This window comes from Lytechinus variegatus, chromosome 2, assembly GCF_018143015.1.
Source record: "Lytechinus variegatus isolate NC3 chromosome 2, Lvar_3.0, whole genome shotgun sequence".
Classification (NCBI taxonomy): domain Eukaryota; kingdom Metazoa; phylum Echinodermata; class Echinoidea; order Temnopleuroida; family Toxopneustidae; genus Lytechinus; species Lytechinus variegatus.
Genome location: NC_054741.1, coordinates 51,141,700 through 51,162,809, shown reverse-complemented (window position 1 = coordinate 51,162,809; position 21,110 = coordinate 51,141,700). Strand labels below are relative to the sequence as shown.

At 36.1% G+C, this 21,110-nt stretch overlaps 1 long non-coding RNA gene across 1 annotated transcript in view; it reads left to right on the top strand.

Annotated features, from left to right (window-relative positions):
* Positions 1 to 17,229, top strand: part of LOC121408302 — a 69,259-nt gene extending 52,030 nt beyond the window's left edge. Inside the window, exon 4 of the long non-coding RNA XR_005969028.1 lies at positions 17,004 to 17,229. This is a non-coding gene — a long non-coding RNA (uncharacterized LOC121408302). The remainder of the gene's footprint in view (positions 1 to 17,003) is intronic.
* Positions 17,230 to 21,110: the final 3,881 nt, after the last annotated feature.

Sequence of the window (21,110 nt, the reverse complement as noted above, 5' to 3'; positions counted from 1 at the left end):
TCCAACGTGGCGATCCCATCTCCCTTCCCCCCTTCACCTTGCTGGGGGATAAGAATTATATCATTTTGTTCACTCTCTATCTTTTTTTTCATGATACACTGAAATGATTTGAGAACGTTGGAATCAAAAGTAGAGTGTTTGTATTTCTAATAAAGTAAAGCCTTCATTAGAGAAAGAGAAGAGATGGAGGAGAAGGAGAAAAAAAATGGAGAAATTGTGCTCCAGAAAGTAATTCATTGATTTATTCATAATAATGCAATATTGGAGCGCCTGGATTCGCAGGGCTAATTCCTCAGGAGAGCGTAATACGAGATAGAGGTTCTTGTGTGATATTATGAGAGCACTGCTTCAGTTAATGTGATTAATCCCGCTCTCCCCCATGCTTTGCCTTGATGAAATGCTCGACACGTTCACACTTGGCATCATCACATCTCTCCTAGATGTTACCGCACAATTTTAATGAAGTTTTGTTGTTGGGGAAATATCATCTAAAGTAAAAGTTATATATCGCAAAATGGTGAATATATATCGTTTTATACAAACTTTTTATGATCGGTGTAATTAAGATTTTTGAAATTGTTTTTGTGAGAGAATGATAACATGATGAAACTATGGTAAAGACCTGGCTTTGATTCCCATCTTAAGCTCTGTGGATCTGTGAAACGATTCGGTTTATGTGTACTATCTTCATTATCAAATGATGATACTTTCATACTGTTCTGTTAGTCAGAGCCAGAATAGACCAAATGGAATAGGAGATGCGCCACAACACTGGTTCCATTCAAATGTCAGAATATCATTTATACTTTGAAATATGCAACAAAATTATAAATGTAATTTCTATGTTGATGAAATTATATCATGGTAATGGCCAGAGTGCGATTAATCTGTATTGTATGTTAGAATTAAATAAAACCCGTAGTGTGACCTCACAGAGATCGAAAGACAGAAGGAGAAAAGACATGTATTGAAATGAACATGAACGCAGTTTAGTCAAGTGTTCTCATCGTGCCATCCTTTTATACTTGAGAAACAAGCTTCTTTTCACACTCTATGCTACGTCCAGACGCTGAGTAAGCTTCACTCATCATATTGATTCTTACATCATCTCTAATGGAGCTACAGTTCAAGTTAAGATGGTGATTTATATAAAATTGCTTTTACAAGCTTCAAACAAAGCTTAGGGTCTACCTGAGTGAGATGTGATAGATTGTTTGATTCACTTGACCAGGCTTATTAAGGCTAGGCCAACTAAAACCTGCCAATTTTCCCTGAGATTCAACAAGACTTTGTTCCTCTTTTTTGTAATCATCTGTCTTCGAATTTGTTTCATATTTTTTGTTTCGATATTAAAAATGTGTCTAAATAAAAATTCTATGCCAAAGTTTTATGATCATCTTGACTCGATGGTTATTGAGGGATAGACTGGCATTGCAAGCACATTTTAAAAAATAATAGAAATTACAACAACAACAGAATGCTATTACCCTTTCCATTCTATGGTCAGGTAGGATTTGATGATGTGAAAATTCTATAATTTAGATGTAATTATTTCTTTTGAGAATAGAAAAGAAATAAGGTGTGAGCATAATAATACTGCATGCCAGTTACTGGTCATTAGATGATTAAACCTGGAAGAATCTTCAGGAAATTTCAGACAACCAATTTTGATTTCAAGAAGCCTATTATCTTTTCCTTCTTTCTGTCTAGCTATGTTATGCTTTTATACATTTTGTTAATACTTTTACTGTGCTAGCATTAGTTTATTGAACAAGAAAGGAGGGATGGAGTAAACATGCATGACGTCACTAGTAATTTTTTCAAAACTTACAAGAAACATATTTTGGTTGAGTTTGTACAAAACTACAAACCAACTTTCACATTGTGCTATCTCTTATTCCCCCAATGTCTCCTCATTATGGTAATTTTTCAAACCACAACAAACCCATCAAAGCTGAAAGTTAAGTCATTCCTCCCATCCGATGGTAATCTTTCATGGTGCATTTCATTGTAAGGTGATTTGTGGTAGGGAGAGGGTTAAGTACTGCCTATTTATGGATCAGCTCCCCCCTTGCGCTTATGACGCACAAGTCCTTGCATTAATTGAAGAGAATCAAAGACTTTTAATCTACAGAATGTGATTAACTAAAGAAGTCACCTAGAAATTAGTGAAATAGCAGCGCAGAGACGAGGATCTTGCTCTTGACTCGGTAATGACTTCCATTGCGCTTGAGACCGTTAATTAAGATTGAATCAGTGAGACCATCTTCAATTGGCAACAGTGGTAATGATTGACGAAGAGAGACCTACATTTTGACGAGAGACTTTGGGAAGAAAATCACAAGTTGGTTATTAAATAAGCAGGTGGTTGATAATTTGCATTGATTAGAGCCGGGTATAAACAACCCCAGATAGGAAGTGAGAAATGAGGTACAAGACATGGACCATCCATAACAAGATTCATGCAGTACCAGTTATTATTTCACGCTGGTAACGAAAGCCTTCTTCAGATTCCTCCGGACTCCCCCCCCCTCCACACATGATCGTCACGTCTGAATGAAATTATTTTACTTTGACAATGAATATGTTTTATTCAAGACGGAGGGAGAGAGGACACACTTCATTTTGAGTTCATTTAAAACACAATGCCTGGTTTAGCGGTTCTGAATATATCTCAAATTTTAGTTTTTTTTATTATTTTATTTCAAGACAACTATTTAGATATATAACACAAATTTATAGAAAATCTTTTGTATTAGGTTTTGGAGCTAATGATTTAAGCAGATTCTTACAGGGGTGCTGAAAAAAAGAAGAAAGAATGTGGAATGTGAGGTTGCCCTGAATAGATAAATTCATTTCAATTTGAAATCAATAATAGAAAGAATTGATATTTGATCCTGGCTTTATGGTATCCTCTTGCTATTGATCATGCCGGCTGTGTGATCAACTAACCAATTAACAACTTACTTCAGGTCAACAAACGAAGAGCAAATCGACCAGCGATCATTCTGAATGTGATGTAATACATTCTCTCTTCCAAATCAATACCTGGGTCAGCCCTCTTCTAATTGTCCCTGCCAAAATTGCACTTTTAAAGAGGTCTTTTGTTTCCCTGCCAGGGGGGCGAGTCTCTACCCCTCTCCTGGTCTATTGTTTTCCCCCATTCCTAGCTCCTGAACAAGTCAATGCTTTTGTCTCTACTGAAGAAGAGTCCAAATTACTTTTTAAGCTTGGTCCTCATACATAATGGATGGAGAGCCCCCAGACTGGATTAATCCCCCTTCTCTTATCTTCGACTCTTCACTCCTTTCTTATAGCTGACTCTTCTGTTTGAGGAAGAGTCGCTTTTTGTTTTTAGCAAGACATCACTCCCACGTAACGACTTAGTATAGCTTTAAGTGGTCTTAGCTGTGTAAAGCCTTCTTCCAGCTCACTTGATATACCTAGGATCAGTAAGTTTGTTATTTCTTTAACTAATGTCAGTTTTTCCCTATTGCTGCAGAAGTGACACAAGTCTTGTCAGGAAATCTATGGTATTAAACATATGAGATGGGATATCAATGAATTTTGATGCCGCATCTAAACTGTTCATAAGTGAAGTGTCCAGATATTTGAAATAGATTGATGAATCCGTCTTTCTCCATATTTACTTATTTTTCTTGTGGATTATTTGGAAGTATCAATGCATTTTAGTTGTCATAACTGGTCTTTAGAAACCTGGGCTGGGAAAGGGGAAGGATGCACGGATGTAACCCAAATAGTTTTCATTAGTTTAATGATGAGTAATCTGCCAAAGAAATAAATCAACATTCTAAAAGCAATTGTAAAGTTCTAATCACTGTGTTCATTGTTGACCATACTGAGAGAAAGTGAGACAGACTGGAGTGAATGAGAGAGAGAGCCTGTGTTTGTTGGTCTTGATGTACACTAGCAGCTTCCCCCGTGAGAAAGTTGTATGCTGGTCTGGCAATAATCATACCAGCATTTCAACAATCTCTTTCATAATTATGACTTCTGTTTTCTGCTCACCCCTTGCTTCTGAAACTATTCTGTTGCTAGGCAACCAGCAGGCATACCCACTGAGAGCTGGCATCTTCCAGGGTAAGGTCTGGTGTTGATGCTATCTTTTGGGTCTCTTCATAAAATCCTGAGAATGCCTGACATCAAATTGAATTATTTATGATGAGAAGTACACATCTGTATATTCTCCTTAGCCCGGGCCAATTACTCCCCAAAATAGCTGCTCCAAACAATTAACGGACCTTGTTTCTTGCACGGGCGTCGGTGGGTGGTAGCGGCGCCCCCCTGAGATCCGAATGTAACCGAGTTAGCGATTCTCTCGCACCCCTTGTTTGTGCAAAGTTAGTAGAAAAAAAAGGCCATTTGATGTTGGATTAGAGAAAAAAAATCATCCAAATTGCATTAACTACGGAAGATGAGGTATAAATGAAGATTTGATGAGATAGAGTTTGATCTTACACAGTGCCTGTGTCTCATTGGTTGATTTGAAGCAAAACAACCTGCTGCTTTTGGACTTTCATTGCTCACAATAAGAAGAGGGCAGATGAAAAAAAGAAAAAAATTGATGAGAAAAATTGGTAATCGGTTTGGTGTGATCTGTTCTTGGAGTGATTTGGGGGTGAGAAATGTGCCCCGGTCAGGTTACACTTTGCACTTTTTTTGCTTCTTCTTCTTCTCTTTCAGCCACAAATGGGAAAATGAGCGTCTTGATTGGGATGAAATCAATACCGATGAAGTTCGGAAATGAAACGAGGGGGGCTTCTTGGGGTTCTTTGGTATTAAAGAGGCATTAATGAAAAGTCCACCTTAGGTTAAAGGCATGCAATGAGCGTTGGTCGCGGTGGTGCTGTAACGGATCAAGCACATTCCATTACAAACAACGAGGGCCTTGTTAAGAGATGGGGGCCAGTTTCGCAAAGACATACCAAAGATGATTACGAACGCCGATTTGTAAGCAAGATGCTGATGAAATTAAGCTTGAGGAGCAACCATGCAAATCTTCTCTTCGGCAAACTTTATCCCGTTGTAGTTGTACTTGATGATAACCACTCTTCATATTTAAAAAAAAGTATTTCATCATTTTTATCACCCAGGGTCTTACAAGATGTAATTTTGTTTTTCAAGCACTATTATTGGTTTTGTAGTGATGAATGTTTTGATAGAGATGGAGTGATTTTGAGTCCTGCGATTGTTTTTGCTTGTAGCAGCCCTGAGCACTGCAAATGAGCAGCGGATCTGCTGAAGAATGGCCTATCTGTATTATATACCTTTGAGGAGAGATTCTTTAACTGGTACAGTGGCAAGAGGTTAATTAGCTTTGCTGTGGGAAGTTGGTCCGTGGGTAAGCCCGGATCGTGACAATTGTCTGATTCAAGAGTAGGCGACGGGATGGCTCCCATTCCTCTCCTTTTCCTCCTCTTTTCTTGGCATTTTCTGACTTTTCTCTTTCGGATCACACTTCTTCCTTCAAGGCCTTTTAATATCATCATCGTCAAAAGCAGGAGAGATAGCAATAGTGGTGTATTTGAACCCAGACAGGGTAATAATACGGTTTGCCCTCCAGTCTTGTTTGTGAAATAGTTTGCATGGGGTGTGTGAATGACAGATTTCTCCCCCACTTGGTACTGTCACTCGTATGCTAGCCCCCAGTAACTAATTAATATTGAATTTGGATATCGGGGCGGGCAGCGGCGGCGCTGTACTTTACTCTCAGTTCAACCCAGGTGCTTAACACTCACACCCTGCACTTTTGTCTTTGCTGGGGCTATGCTGTTACTGATGTGATTATCACGACATCTTATCAAATTGCCTCTGCCCAGACATGCCTATGAGTCGTCAGACCTCATTTTGCCAGCTCGCTGCCTGGCTGTGGCAGCCCGAGTGGTGGGTACACAATGTTTTTTAGCCGAATGAATCGCGCTCCCCCCTTTCGCGCGCGGGGGCAATCACAAATGCTACATTATGACGACTGTTATTTACTTAAGCGGCATAGCCCCAGTCTATTCAAATCTCCCATGCTTCCTGGCCGGTGGGGCCCAGGGACCTTTCACTATTCCTCTCGTCTTCTTGTCATGTTCAAATACACTTTGCTTGGCCTGCTGCTCAATTGTCTCATATCACTATGACGATACAGCGCACAGATCCCACTGCAGAATGAGATAATTAGGTCATCTCCACTAGATAAAGTCAGCGTTGAACTTTTAATTGAACTTTTTTTTTTGCTAAAACCGATGGTTGGCAGGGAGGTAAAGTGGAAAGCACCCAAGTACTCTGTTATCAAGCTCACAATCTTAGGTTACTCAATACTCGGTAAACTCCATTTATAGTGCATTGTTGACATTTCAAAAAATCCACGATCTGGAAGAAATATTGAATATATACTATATACAAGCCACGGGTATTCTTCTTCACGGTAACTAAGATCTTTTTCTTTCTTTGATTACATACACATACAAAACAGTCGAGACGTTTGCCACATCCACATCAGATTAATCAAGTGTTTTGGAGCCAGGCACGGCTGTAGAATGAAATCGGATATTCAGAGTAATTTATTAACCCTGAAATCAATTTAATGAGTTTTCCCCTTGGCTTTGGCATTGCCTTCATTATCACATACTGCACCATTTACTTAATTGCTTCGTTTGTGTGTGACGTTTTTCTTGTTTTACATAGATCTACCAAGTGTCCTTTCCTCTCTTCTCCCGTCCTCTCTACTTCTCTCCATCCTCTTTAAGTCGATATAGTCCCCTCCCAAGGAAATAGCATGGTTGCTGAATCGGCTCCTCAGTGCACTAATTACTGAGGCTGGTGCGAGGAACAAGAAAGATAGCTGGCCGTGGATACTACTCGCTCTCAACTGCGGGCGATCGTCCGACTTTACTCCTTGTTTGTGCAAGCTCTGCTCCAATGGATGAAGTCCTAAATGAGAGAAAATTTGGGAAACTATATTTGATTACTCCAGATAATGAAGATGATGAATAGTCCAAGCTATCTGAACAAATTTCATCGCCCGGGGGTCTCTGGTTCTTGCTGGCCAGTGCTCAAGAGTTTATTATCAGCTTGAAGATGTACTGCTGAGAAAATAAATGTCTTTCTTTGTGCTTTATACCACAACAAAGAACATAAAAAGAAGATCAAAGAAATACAAGCATTTATGACAAATGCTATTTATTTCCATTTAGTTAGGCACCCTTCGGGTGTCTTCACAATGTCATACGCTCCTATGATTAAGAGATTTATACATGTACCAATATTAATTAGTATTAGTCTTTTGGGGGTGTATTGGTTCATGAACCGATAACATAGATGCTCAAATATCTGAAATATATAATCATACCATGTGAAGTATGTTTGTGAGTATATTTATCCATCTTGCTTGTATTGTACATGAAATTAAAAATTCAAATGCAAAAGGAACAAGCACAGAACAGTATATTGATATTGTGATTTGAGCATTGTGCCTTAACCGACAACCCTTGAATATATAACAATGCAAACTATTAAAATAAACAGGAAGAATGATGAAAAACTATGGGAAACATGAAAAATATGTAAACCATGAAAAAAGGACATCAATTTGCACACAATTATTTAAAGGGATGGTCTGGGCTGAAAATATTAATATCTTAATACATGAGTAGATTTCACTGAGCAAAATGCTGAAAATTTCATGAAAATCAGATAACAAATAATAAAGTTATTGAAGTTTAAAGTTTAGCAATATTTTGTGAAAACAGTCGTCAAGAATATTCATTAGATGGGCTGATGATGTCACATCCCCACTTTCGTTTTCTTATGTTATTACATAAAATCATTATTTTTTAAATTATTTTTTACTTGTGTGAATAATATGTCTCCCTTGTAATGAAATAAGTTGCAGCAATAAATATTCAATGGTTTCAATCCAAATTTTCTTGTTCTTGGAGGAAAAAAAATTGAATAAACCTTATTTCATATAATAAAATACAAAAGAACAAGTGGGTATATGACATCATCAGCCCACCTAATGAATATTCATGACAACTGTTTTCACAAAATATTGCTAAACTTTAAAATTCAATAACTTTGTTATCCAATTTTGATAAAATTTTCAGCATTTTGCTCAGTGAATTCTACTCTATGTATTAAGCTATACATACTTTTAGCGCGGACCATCCCTTTAAAGCTGAAAACAAAAGTTGTGTCAAATTTGTCAAGTTATTTCATTAATTATTCATTGTTATTTTTAAAAATCAAATGATTGCTTATAGCATTGAAAAATCTATTCATGACAGTAGTTTATATGATGAGCCAACTTTCAGTTTAAAACCAAAACATCTGAAAATACTGACACCAGCTGTTATTGATTAAAGTTATGGTTGAATACGTGTTTAGAGTACAAACAGTGTATCATAGCAAATTAAAGAAGGAAGATTGATATACTCTGCACGTGAATTATTAGGAAAAAAAATGAGGAAATCATCTCAAAGGCGTTTCTGTCACCCCATTGATCCTGTGTTCTGATTTCTTAAGAACAATGATTTGACCCAGTAAAGATCAGAGAAAATGGATCATGGCAAGAAATCTCAGAAGCATCTCTCAGTTCAAGGCTTCATAGTAAAGTAGGTTATTCTTTGTTAAGTCCTGAGGAGGGAAGTTTTATACTTTCTTTAGTACTGTGCAGCCTGTGTTCTAATTGTTTGATGAAGAGATGACAAAACAGACACCTGATGTGTGATAGATGTTATCGAGTCTTCAAAATTAGTGAATTCGCTGTTATTATTTATTATTTGTTTTTGGCGTCACCTGTGCCTGGGAGGCGAAAAGCAAACTGAATCACTTTGACCGCAGGTCTCTCCTCCCCATATAACTGATTGGGGGGAATGCAGGTGGACCACTACACGGGGTTTCCCCCTACTCTTATACGAATAGTGCAGTGGGTTCTTAACGTGCAAAGGGGATGACTCTCCTCTACACGGGGCCTCCATTTAACGTCCTATCCGAGGGACGGGGTGTTTTCCATTGTAACATAGCCTGCAATCTATGAAACATGGGAGAGACGTTTACACACAACACACTGACTTCAGTCATCCGCCCGGGGTGGAACTGAACCCACGATCTTTGGTTGGACGGGCAGACGCGTTACCGACTGAGCCAACACTGCTGTAAATTGTTTCCTGTATCATGTATAATTGATACCTCGAGCATTCTTCATATAGTGCACGCATTTGCCCAATGAATTGAATTTATTATTGTCACTATCATTATCATCATTGATAAGATTATTGTTATTATTACCGGTATTATTATTATCATTATTATAAGACTGTTTTTCACTTTTCAAATATAATAATATATGACACTTTGAAATAATAATTATGATATAATGCAATTACAGTAATTATTACCCATCTCAGACATCTGAGCTGGCCATTTATGCAAAACCGTATTGCCCTAGATTTCTTGATATCGGGAATGGATAGGTTTATTTTTTTGTATTTTGCTTGGTCTCTATGCGCGTATTGACTTTGCATGCATAAACGATGCAAATTATACCTTTGTTTTTTACCTGGGGTTTAAACGCAAGTCAAAAAATAAATCGCTCGTCCCAAATGCGCGCTGTTGATTGGTAGAAAATCAAGTTACGCATGGTTTTTAGAGTTGCGATTGATTGCAACTCTTTCTGCAACGGGCCCCTGGTCTCACATTCCAGCATTTGAGGATGCGTAGAAAGAGATACGCTTCGTAATGATCCATGCAGCAACAATATACGTCATAACAAAGACAACACTGGATCGGGCGCTGGATATGCGTCCCTAGGGACGCGATATTATAATTAGGTCCTACAAGTACGTCATAATGGTAAATAGCAGAGCCTGACCCCTGATATAAACAAGACACAGTAGAACCATATTCTTGAAAGAAATATCTCAATTTTCATGATTTTTGCTCTAAATGTCTGATATTGATGATGATAAAAATATTGGCTGGCTCTTCTTTCGAGGAACATGAAATATATTGCCATTAAAAGAGCCATATTGCCCTCGTCTAAAGACTCGGGCCAGTTTGATTCTTTTGTGGGCAATATATTTGACGTTCACCTCAAGGCCAGTCAATATTATGTAATTGTACCTATAAACAAGGCATTTTAGGAGATAATACTTTCAATCCGAGACCAACGATGTAAACATTTGATATGTTGCCCACTAGGAATCGGGCGATTCCTTGCTGGAAAAATCAGCCATTTTCACAACATATTTCAACCTGCTGTCCAAGCGAACGGAGAACTTCAAATTGCTTTGTGGTTATATTAAAGTACTACTGGGTAGACATGCAAAAAACTGACAACCAACAAAGATATGTTGTCCATAGGTAAATCAGAGCTTAAAATGTTGCATGTCGTATGGGAAATTTCTGCGTCCTGTACGACACACAACATTTTCACCCATAATTTACCCACAATCATTTTTTTGTGTCATTAGTTTTTCACATGACTACCCAATATAGCTTTATCATTGACAGAAAAGAACATTTTATTGCCCAAACATTCTGCTAGGAAAATTTTGTCAAAAGAAATATTGATATCACTAAGTCATAAATGTGCATTAATGTTTTTATTTTATTGATGGAAAGCCTCATATTGCAAAAGTCTGCTGGTATAGATAAATATTTATGAAAGAATGCCTAAAAGAAATTTTTGAATTCTATCAAGTTTATCCATGAACAATGCAGATCTGAAGTGGATGAAAAATTCAATTTATAGCAATGGAAATGTCAGAAAACCTTTTTATAAAAGCAATTAGCAAGACCTTTGTTGGACAATAACCTTTTCCATATCTGGCCTAAAAAAGAATGCTCATATTAGCTTTTTAAAAGAGTAATGGATTACATTATACATAAGTAATGGAACATTATACATATATGAAGGCCCCATCCACAAACTTTTAAAGATGGAGAAGAAATTGGTTTAAAGCTATTATGTTAATGTGTTGCCAACTTGCTGAGTAGTATTTTTTTTATTAGATATATTTCACAAGTTTCATATATTCATGGAACTTAATATGACGTTTTGTAGTACTATATATGTATCTTATAAAAACATGATTTTTGTTTTCAATTCTCAGGAAGATTGCTATGAATGAAAAAGCTAAGTATATGAAGAAACTCTGAATTACAATCACAAATTAAAAGTAATGTCTTACCTCGGCCGAGCTTTCAACCTGAAAAGAGGTCATATTACTCATGCAACCACTCTAGACTGGGACATCTTACAAATCTAGAAATGAAAATGAATGCCTGACTGCCCTTTTTTGTAGTGCAAGTTAATGAATTTTGATTAACGAAAAAAATAACCAGCGCTAACAAGAGAAGGCAGACTGATATGAGTCCATGCCAGAATCAATATGGATTCATTAAAATCTGTTTATGATAGAACAATGTAACGAAGGGTCAGATTGCAGCGAAAAAGGGAAGAAGCAATAAAGTGGGGGAAAACAATCAAAGCATCTCTTACAAGCTTGGGAACATTCCGATAAGCAAACTTAACAAATCTGAGTGGGATCCATCTTGTTGTAATTATAAACGATATGCCCCAGAGTTTGGGCCTAATAACGGTGGCATGCCGATGCTATCTAGACCCAATAAAAGATGATGCATCAGCCAAGCTTTATGAACAGAAATGAAATTAGAAGGAGCAGTCAAAACTTGGACTCCAAGTTGGAGGATAATTGGGTAGCACGCAGGACTTTTCCTCTTTTTTCATTATAAGAGAAAACAATTTTGTGGCATCTCGTTGGGTAATGAAAGGAAACCTCTTTAAGTGTTCGGTCCCAAAGTGCAAGATGATGCAAGGAGAAGAGAGATGGATTTGGCGGTGCAAACCAAATAATGTACCTGAGATACATCTAGAGCTTAAGCCTACCCATAACTCATTTCAGTACAAGACTAAGGAAGGAGGAAGAACACATCGTCACGACGACGACCAGGAAAAAAAAACAATAACCTGATATATCTTAGCTCATAAAAAGTGCAGCTGAATATAACTCGCAATCAGAATTTAATTTTGAGATAGAAATTTCATTAGGAGCAAGATAGAAGCACCTGGTTGGATGGGGGGAGTTAATGAAATCAAAAAACGGTTTCCGATAACTCTCCTCTTTTCTACCATAATCTTTTCTCAGTCCAGGGTTTGACACAGTTTTGGCTTGATGAATGGCATAATTTGACAAATGAATTCTGAATGTTTAAGGGTGTATTTTTCTCTTTCTCCAACATTGACATGACCACTGGACCCCTGGATTGCACCCCATCTCTCTTTGGCATTTCAAACGTAATTGTTGTTTGATAAGATTTCTGCATCTCTATTCCTACCTCGTTGCCATGGCGTTGATGAGATTTCTGTAGGCTTGCTACTGGTTTGAAACCAAACTCTCTCTCTCTGTCCATTGCATATCCATTATTAATCACACAAAGATCGTGGAATCCTAAGTATTGTTCAATCATCCAATCCCATGTTTCTCGACCCGTCTTTATTCAAATGGCAGGAATATTGTGCGTCATCTATTAAGCTCGGCCATAAGAATTCAAGTTTAATGCACTCTGGGTCTGACATCACAGATGTGACACTCCAATTTAGGTAGTCACTTGACTGTTGCTCTGGCCCATACCTAAAGTAATATGTCCTTAACCATCCCGCGGACATTCCATTGCTAACAGCCATGCAATCAACGGCAACAATTTGCTTATCAAGCGAGGGATGCTTTACAAAGATTTGTTTTTAAAGAAGAGGGAATTTAGAACAATCTAATAGGCGGTGCCATTGAAATATGGGAGTCAACTTGGGTTTGAATGGATATCAATTACAAAGAAGCAATTTTAGTATCCATTTTGATAAGAGTAAGGAGGAAACAAATTGCTAGAGACTTTTTAATTGCATTTCACAGAAGATCACAAAGCATTGCTTTATGATGTATTTGCTTGATTACTTTTTATAATGTGAAAGCATTGCAGTATCTCACAGGAGAGAAAAGGGAAAAAGAGAAAGTATGCTTTTCTGCAATTGTAGTTCAGCAAATTATTGTCCGTTCAGTTTCCCTCTTGGGGTTTGTTACAAAACATCAAATTGGCAATGCCAAAGTTTCCAGAGTGGTGAGATTTGATGAGAACAACTGCAATCAACAAAAGTCATCTTTGGATATTATTGTTTTTTGGGCAGTTTAAGTGATTGTGCAAATGACCTGGCTTTGTGTTTGATGTTAACTTTGTGAGGGTAATAAAAAGCTCTTGTCTTGTGATACCGTGCTGCGATATCGAGCCATTAGCAATAGAAGAGTGATATTGGCCATTAAGGATTTGTTGGAAAGTGGTGATGTCTTATCTATAGTCATCAACAATTTTAGGCTTTATTTCAACTCTAATGACCCAACTTTCTGTGCATTTTATTTTCTTTCCGATAATTCATCCAGGCAGTCAGCAATTGTCAAATAAAGATTTTCATTGGAAGGTGAGGGCCCTTTTGCTATTAGATTTCCATTCCTTTTCTAAAATGTCATGAAATGATTTTGGTACTTTAGATTTCCTTTTTTTTGTATCTTTACAATTACCCCCAATATCTTTCTGGGTCATTTAGAACCATTAAGATGAACAAGATAACAAAGATTTTTTTATCAATCACTCTCATGCCGTAAACAATGCATTGAATTTCTGCGTTAGTTTATTAGATTCGACAATGGGATCTTATAGCTCCTCGACAGACCCGCTAAGTGCATTTTGTCACTTATTGATATGAAAAAAAAATGTTGAAGATCATTGGCCAATTATTGGTTAATATTCTTTTACAGAAACATTTTATATCACTACATAGCTCTTAAGAAACCTATATGAAGGGAATCTGTTAATGTAAGAAGCAAGGCACCTGAGTAAGAAATCAAACTAAATGGAAAGGATAGAGAGACAAAGAGTTGATACAAAGATATGAAAAAAAATCACAATAAAGAGACACTTTACTATGTACTGAATCACCAGTGATGCTGGGTGAGTTTCTTGAATTTGCGTGAAACATTTGCATGTTTTGATTAAAACTCGACTCTCCTGGTAAATATATTTGAATTGATTTTCCCCTGTCCATAGAGCCTGTAGCTGTAGCAGCAACTGTTTAGTTTCACTTCAGAGCCCAGCCAAGCATTTTTCTGTGATTGGCCATAAATTGGTCAAATTTGATTAGTTGTAGAAGCAGTGGAAAGCCTCACTGGTTGCTAATTAGGAACAATTTTTCTTGAAACACAAGGCACAGCGTTGGTGAAGAAGAATTGGATGGGATCTTGAGGGGTGGGGAGAGGATACCTCAAGTTCTAATTTCTTCTAAAACAAGTTAAGGTACTACAATAGTAACCACAAAGAAAATGAGAACAGTACAAAGGGTCCCAATTAAAACCAGGGAAAGAAGAAGAGTTTTATGAAGGAGAAGGGGCGATGAAGATGGTAAGAGAGAGAGGAGGAGATGCGGAGAGAGAGAGAAAATTAAAAGGAGGGGCGAGAGTGAGACATGGTATAGCAAAAGAAAGGTGATTTCTTTGTTTCAGAGGAGGGTTTTGTTACATAAATTGATTAAAGTAATTAATTTTCAAAAGAATTCAGGCATATTAAGAAATCATGGTGCATTGATGTGACATGAAGGATTATTTAGTATATTTTCTCAAAATGTAGGATACACACTCCTGAATGCACCTATCTATTCTAAACCACAATGATGTACAATCTTTATCCAAGGATGCATAGTATTGATCTTACTATTCATAATAAATACTTTGTTCTTAGAATATAATTGAATGGGTGCTGTAGCTTCTCCATGAAAGGTGAAATGGATTTGATATAAAAGAATTATCCAAAGTTTGAAGGCCTTGGTGGTAATTACCTCAGCCTTTTTTTTAATGAAATAAAGAAAGGGAGTGAGATACAGAGAAATCCACTACAGCGTGGTTGAAACAAGTAATTTCCAGTGTGGTTTTTAGCTTCAATTGTATTCTTGATTGCACATTGGTTTATTTCATTAAAAGCCGCGGCAGTGCATTTTATATTAATAGACTAGACGTTTTGTCCCTCACCACAGTAAGGATATATACCTTAGGCTACCTGCATGGAATAAGTTTTAATTGAGAATGCCCCCTCCCCACTACTCCTTGATATCATCCTTCTCTTGGCATACATGTACCCTGTGCTGTAAACAGTAAAGCATTGGTAGAGCATGATAAACGAATCTGGCCCCATTTTGTTTTTGTTCATTTCCTCATGAACTAACTACCGTAAAGTGCCCTTAACTCGGCGGTGATTCCTTCGCAATGGATATTGTAGGTTTAATGAGTGTGATGGCTCGGTGCGGGTCTAAATTGCCCGTCGCTAGGGAAGAATTGCTGCAAGTCTTAAGAACTATAAGGCCTCCACCATGGTACAGATCCCCTACAAAGCCTCTCATTGACTTAGCTGTCTGTATCTTCCACCTCCGGTGGTAAGTTGGTCCTAGTCCTGAAGAAAATGATGAAGGGAGGGATTGAGCTCTGATGAAGCAGACTCATCTATCTTGCTATTAATTGGTGCTTCATTTTAGACCTCGGCATAACGGAAGGATTAGGAATGTAAGGGCACTCCGGATTACTCTTGTTTATTTCTCAATCTCGAAGGCATGAACGTTACACATTAACAAGCTCAAAAGAAAGCTCATCCTCTCCTGTATGGGATGATTAAGACTGTTATTAAACGGGTGCTCTGCCGAGCTTAGATGCATCCTGGCTGCTTGAATTTGAAATATGTATTAGAATGACTATCCTGGCATCTTAATTGTTTGTTTGCTTGTATCTCACATGAACATGTCAATAAACCTCATTACATCATAATGAAAGTAAATTTGCCGTCTTTCTCTCCACAAAGTGCAGATGCAAAGTCAATCTAAACGATCTGCGGCATCATGCTCTCTCGTTCATTATAACCGTTTTTTGTCCTTTATCTTTTTAGCGCAAGTAGGTTTCCTAATAGCCGTTGCAATATTTCTGCATAACTTCCCTATCGTCATTCTTCACTTTTCAATTATTATGAATTGTCTTTGCCGATTTCACGGGTGCCATTTGTTTCATCGATACGGAAGGTCAGCTTTAAAAACGAAGTGCAATGTCATATTTTCCAATAGAAACCGTAAGCTTCCTAAGATATATGAGCCCCCAATTACAATTCCTTTTGGAATTAGTTTGGCAATAAATCTTATCTTTGTAATGGCGCCCTTAATTTGTGTTTACTCTTATCATAAATATCACAAAGTCTTGTATTTTTACTATCGAATCAGGAAACAGGGGCTTAGTTTATTGTATTTTATGAGGTATGTACTTAAGGACACATTTACATATTGTTAGTATTTTTTGTGTTGATATTGTTACATTTGAGAGTGATTTTGTCAATCCTCTTTTATTTTGTATTTCATTGTATTTTCATTTCTTGCATTTTTATTCAACAGATTTTTCATTGTCTTCAGTTTGCTACATACTAAAACAAGATTTTACATCTTTAAAACTTTGATTGAAAAATGCATTTTCTGCGACACATTCAGTGATATTAACGGCATCAATTTCATCTTATTGGTTAACTGGTTCTCTAATAATTAGTTCTGATTATGAATTATCATGTTTACACTGTAATGTTTAACAAAACTTATGAAATTATGAATATGTGACAAGACATTTAAAGTAGTTTTCAAAGAACAGGTGACGTTCAAACATAGTTTGCACAATGGTATGAAAGCGCTTCATAGACAAAACAGTTGATCACATGCCCATAATTACTATTATACCAAGTTTTATTACAGGACAAAACCTAACCTCATAATTCCTCTGCTAATTTAGATATTTTGCAATTAGCGAGTACAAGGGTCGAGATAAAAGCCATAAACAAGGGCTTATCATCACCACTTTATACAGCTCTGCATTAAACATTTTTAATTTCATATCTTCTTAAAAATCTAGATAATAAAACTGGAGTTGTGCAAATAACGTTGGAGGTTTATCAGATCCAATTAATGGCTGGGAGGTTAATGAAGTGCTGTATCATAAGAGAACAAGCATTGTTTGTATTCCTGTACGTTATTCATATCGGTTGATCGGATAGCTGTGGTACAACATTGATGTCCTCTACACCATTTTCTTTGGCAATAAGGTTAGTGTATCCAGTTTAACCAGTTTAATTTGAATATTTTTTCATTTCGTTTCATTTACTTCATTTTCAACAAAATATAAATGAAAAAGTACAATCATAACAAGTCAACATCATAAAAAATATATCAAGGTCATATTAAAGATCAATGTGAAAAAGACATAAGAAAGTTACATACAAAATAATCATGTGTAAAGGATTTGTGATTTATAATTTGTGAAAATGGAGGATCCCACTAAAAAGCAAAGCTTGTATATTGTGGGTTCCTCAAAATATCGCAAGCGAGAAATAAATTTCATATATTTTATATATATATATATATATATATATATATATATATATATATATATATAGATTATATACAAAATTGTTTTCTTATCAAATTATCTGTATCACCACTGGAGCTAATATTCTTCATTTCATTATGTAGACTAGCCTCATAATTGTGAACCATGGGATATAGGTTCAAATCCCAGTGTGAGACACCGTTCTCCCTACGTTCCTAAAACTAGTGAAACTAGTTTTTTAGTGGAAACTAGTTTAACGTGTAGTGAGAACGGTCAAAGTGGTCTTGGAAGCGATCTTCCAAACCGGCTTGGAAAACCACCTCGCGATGTAGTTTTCAAGATCGCTTTGCCTCGTTTAACTGGTTGTAGCGTAAGTGAGGACACAACCGTTCTTCGGGAAGTGATCTTTGCACATTTTGAGTGCGCTACTCCACACGACAGGAGTAGAATCCCTACGCTGCGGTTTCAAATTTTGTGTGAATCGTGTCAGCCCACTGAGAGCTAGCAAAGCAATCTTCAAAACTGGTTTCCTGAATCGGTTTCCAGTAAACTAGTTTTAGAAAGCGTAATGAGAACGGCCTCTGTATTCTTTGGTAAGGCATTGATCTGCATTTGCCCCTCTCCACCCAGGGCAGCATCATGCATTTCTTCAGATTTTAGAGCATCAGCAGTAATTCATCACTGTGATTTGACATTCAAATCATTCAAAACAAAGGAATAAATCCATAAATCATGCAAGAAAATGAATATGTATAGGCCCACATCTGATACCTGATATTCATGCTTGTGGAGGGAGGGGAGGGGGAGAAGTGTCATATATCTGAGGTACAATTTTTTTGTTTTGTTTGTAATTCTTGTAAAAGGTGCATGGCTGTAAAAATAAGTCTGATTTTTACTAAGGACTCTAATTTATACTTTTCAAATAGCATACATATAGTCAAAATGGATGATTAAGGCAACATTGTAAATGAACAGTAACCAATTTGCATTTTTAAACAGTACTTTCATTGTTTTCATTCACGTTGCCGATTTCATCTATTTTAAAAACATCTCGTAATTCTTGGGGCAGACCCCAGGTTATTGTCCTGTGTAATAAGAAACATATCACCACCAATGAAACTAGTTTAGATTTTTTTTCTTCTTCTTCATCATGAATCAGTTTTGAAAGTGATAATAGTTCAGGGATTCCATCTGAATGTGATCATGGACTTACTGATTCAGGTGAAAGAGAAAAGAAGGAGCCCAACCCAGGACGTCGACGTGATACCATCTCTGAAGACATGTCCTGGTGCCATTCTACTCAAAATTTAATACAGATGTGTGTTTTCTAGCCTAAAGCAAACCCAATGCTAGACTCACACTCTTATTATCCTTTCACTTCTTCCTCTTACCCTGGAATCAATAAATGAAAAAAAAAAGTATTCCACTCAATATACCGATAGTTTACTTAGCTAAATAAAAGTATGTTTCAACCAACTTACTACTTAGATATGCCCTTGTACATCATCCCTTGTACCATTGGCCTTTATAGAAGGTCCATACCCATTCCCTCAATCCTGGATAGAAATGATTTGATAAACTTCAAGGGTTTTTTTAGGGGTGTATTAATAAACAATAAAGTTTTATTTTAAGATTTTTTTGTTCCTACTGGGAAAAGGTCCCAAATTTGAATTTTGTTTAATTTGATTTTAAGATGGTTTTTAAGATTAGAATTGTTCCTGAAGTTTTTTTTTTTGACCAATTCAGTTTGTGATTCAAATTGTCCTAGTTAAACTGTTTTATGTTGGAGCATGGCAGATATGAAATACATGTTCACAATAATGTTTCTGATAATTTGTAAAAATAATTGGCAAAATAACTTTTCTGACAAATGACTCTTTATTATTTATGTTGAAAAAATTATATTTCATGAAAATGGAATAAAAATTGATAAATATAGATTTATATGAATCCTGTATCATTTCAATTTAGATTACCCTAATTACATTAAAACTTCACAATTTTGTTTTTATTTCATTGATGGAGATGTGTTCTGAACATTGGAGTGAAAATTGTAGAGATATAAACAGCCAGGGTGCTAGATGTAAATCAATAGAAATCAATTAACTAATTAATGATTTCCAAGTAGCCTGACCATAGCCTGACCTTGGATACCAGAGGAGGGGTTATAGGCCAGAAGAACAATATCATCTCTAGGTTTCCATTTGGTAAGATATTGGTTAGGTGTTCATTCTTTTATTGAAATAAGAAAATAAGCATATATTTGTGTAATAATATACAGCTTTGCTGGATTTGAGCTCTTCCATCACTTCATTTTATAAAGCAAAGAAAATTACTCAAACAGATTTTCCACTAAAGTTGGGGTTGGGTTTATGAATATTTAATGATGGGGGTGGGGGCTATTTAACCAATTGATAGGCTAATTCATTGTTCAAGTGCAGCAATGGCAAGTTTGTGATTGTGTTTAGAGTTTTAAGAAATTCTGTTATATAATTTGGAGCTTGACCAGAATTATACATTAAACTATAAACAATTTCTTCAGGGCGACAATTAGAATATTTATATCATTTCATGATAATAGTCAAACTCTTTTTTTCTTTAAAGATCTTTATGAATAAATGCTATTGGATAGTGCTTCATGGCCATCATGTTGTGATGCTCACGATGCATTTATTAGCCTGGTGATAGCCGAAATGCAAGCTCCTAAAGAAACTAGCACCACCATGCTAAAGTACATTAGTTTTGTTTTTATTTACACCAGTGGGATGTGAACCCCAGATTTTGTCAAACGTCCAGAAACTTATTAACTGACCAAGTTTTTTTTAAAGGGGAAGTTCACCCTGACAAAAAGTTTATTGTGAAAATAGCAGAAAAAATAATAAAAAGAAATGACGAAGGTTTGAGAAAAATTCATCAAATAATTAAAAAGTTATTAGAATTTCAATTATTTGATTTGTGACGTCATATGCGAGCAGCATTCCTACATAGCGAATGGTAAAAATATCAGTGAAATGTAATTTTCTCAGAAAATTGAAAATGGTTTTTACTGTACCTTTTGTATATCAATAGACAAATCATTTCACACCCGATCATGAATAGAAAACAAAATTAAGTCATCAGCAACCATATAAAATTTGAAATTCATGCATTTTATATTACATAACACATGGGGCAGCTGCTCGTTTATGACGTCACAAATCCAAAACTTTGAACTCTAATAACTTTCTTATTCTTTAACGGATTTTCCTCAAACCTTCACCAATATCTTTTACTATTTTTTCTGCTATTTTTACAACAAAGTTTTCTTCAGGGTGAACTTCCCCTTTAAAGAGAGGATTCAAATAAACACATAAAACCTTTTTTTGATAAAACTTATCAGAATGGAAATGAATATTGAACTTGAACTATTATTGATTTCAGTATATTTACAAATGATAAAGGTAGATGTCCTGAAGTTTGGTAGGGTTTTAAAGGTCTGTTCAACTGCTTGTTCATTCCACAAATTATTTAAAATAATTTGAAATATTCTGCAAAAAAATATGAAACATTTATGCTCCCTTTCAGTCATAAATATAAATAATTTGATTACATGAACTACATCACTTTGGCTCAATACTGCATGTGTTTTATTAA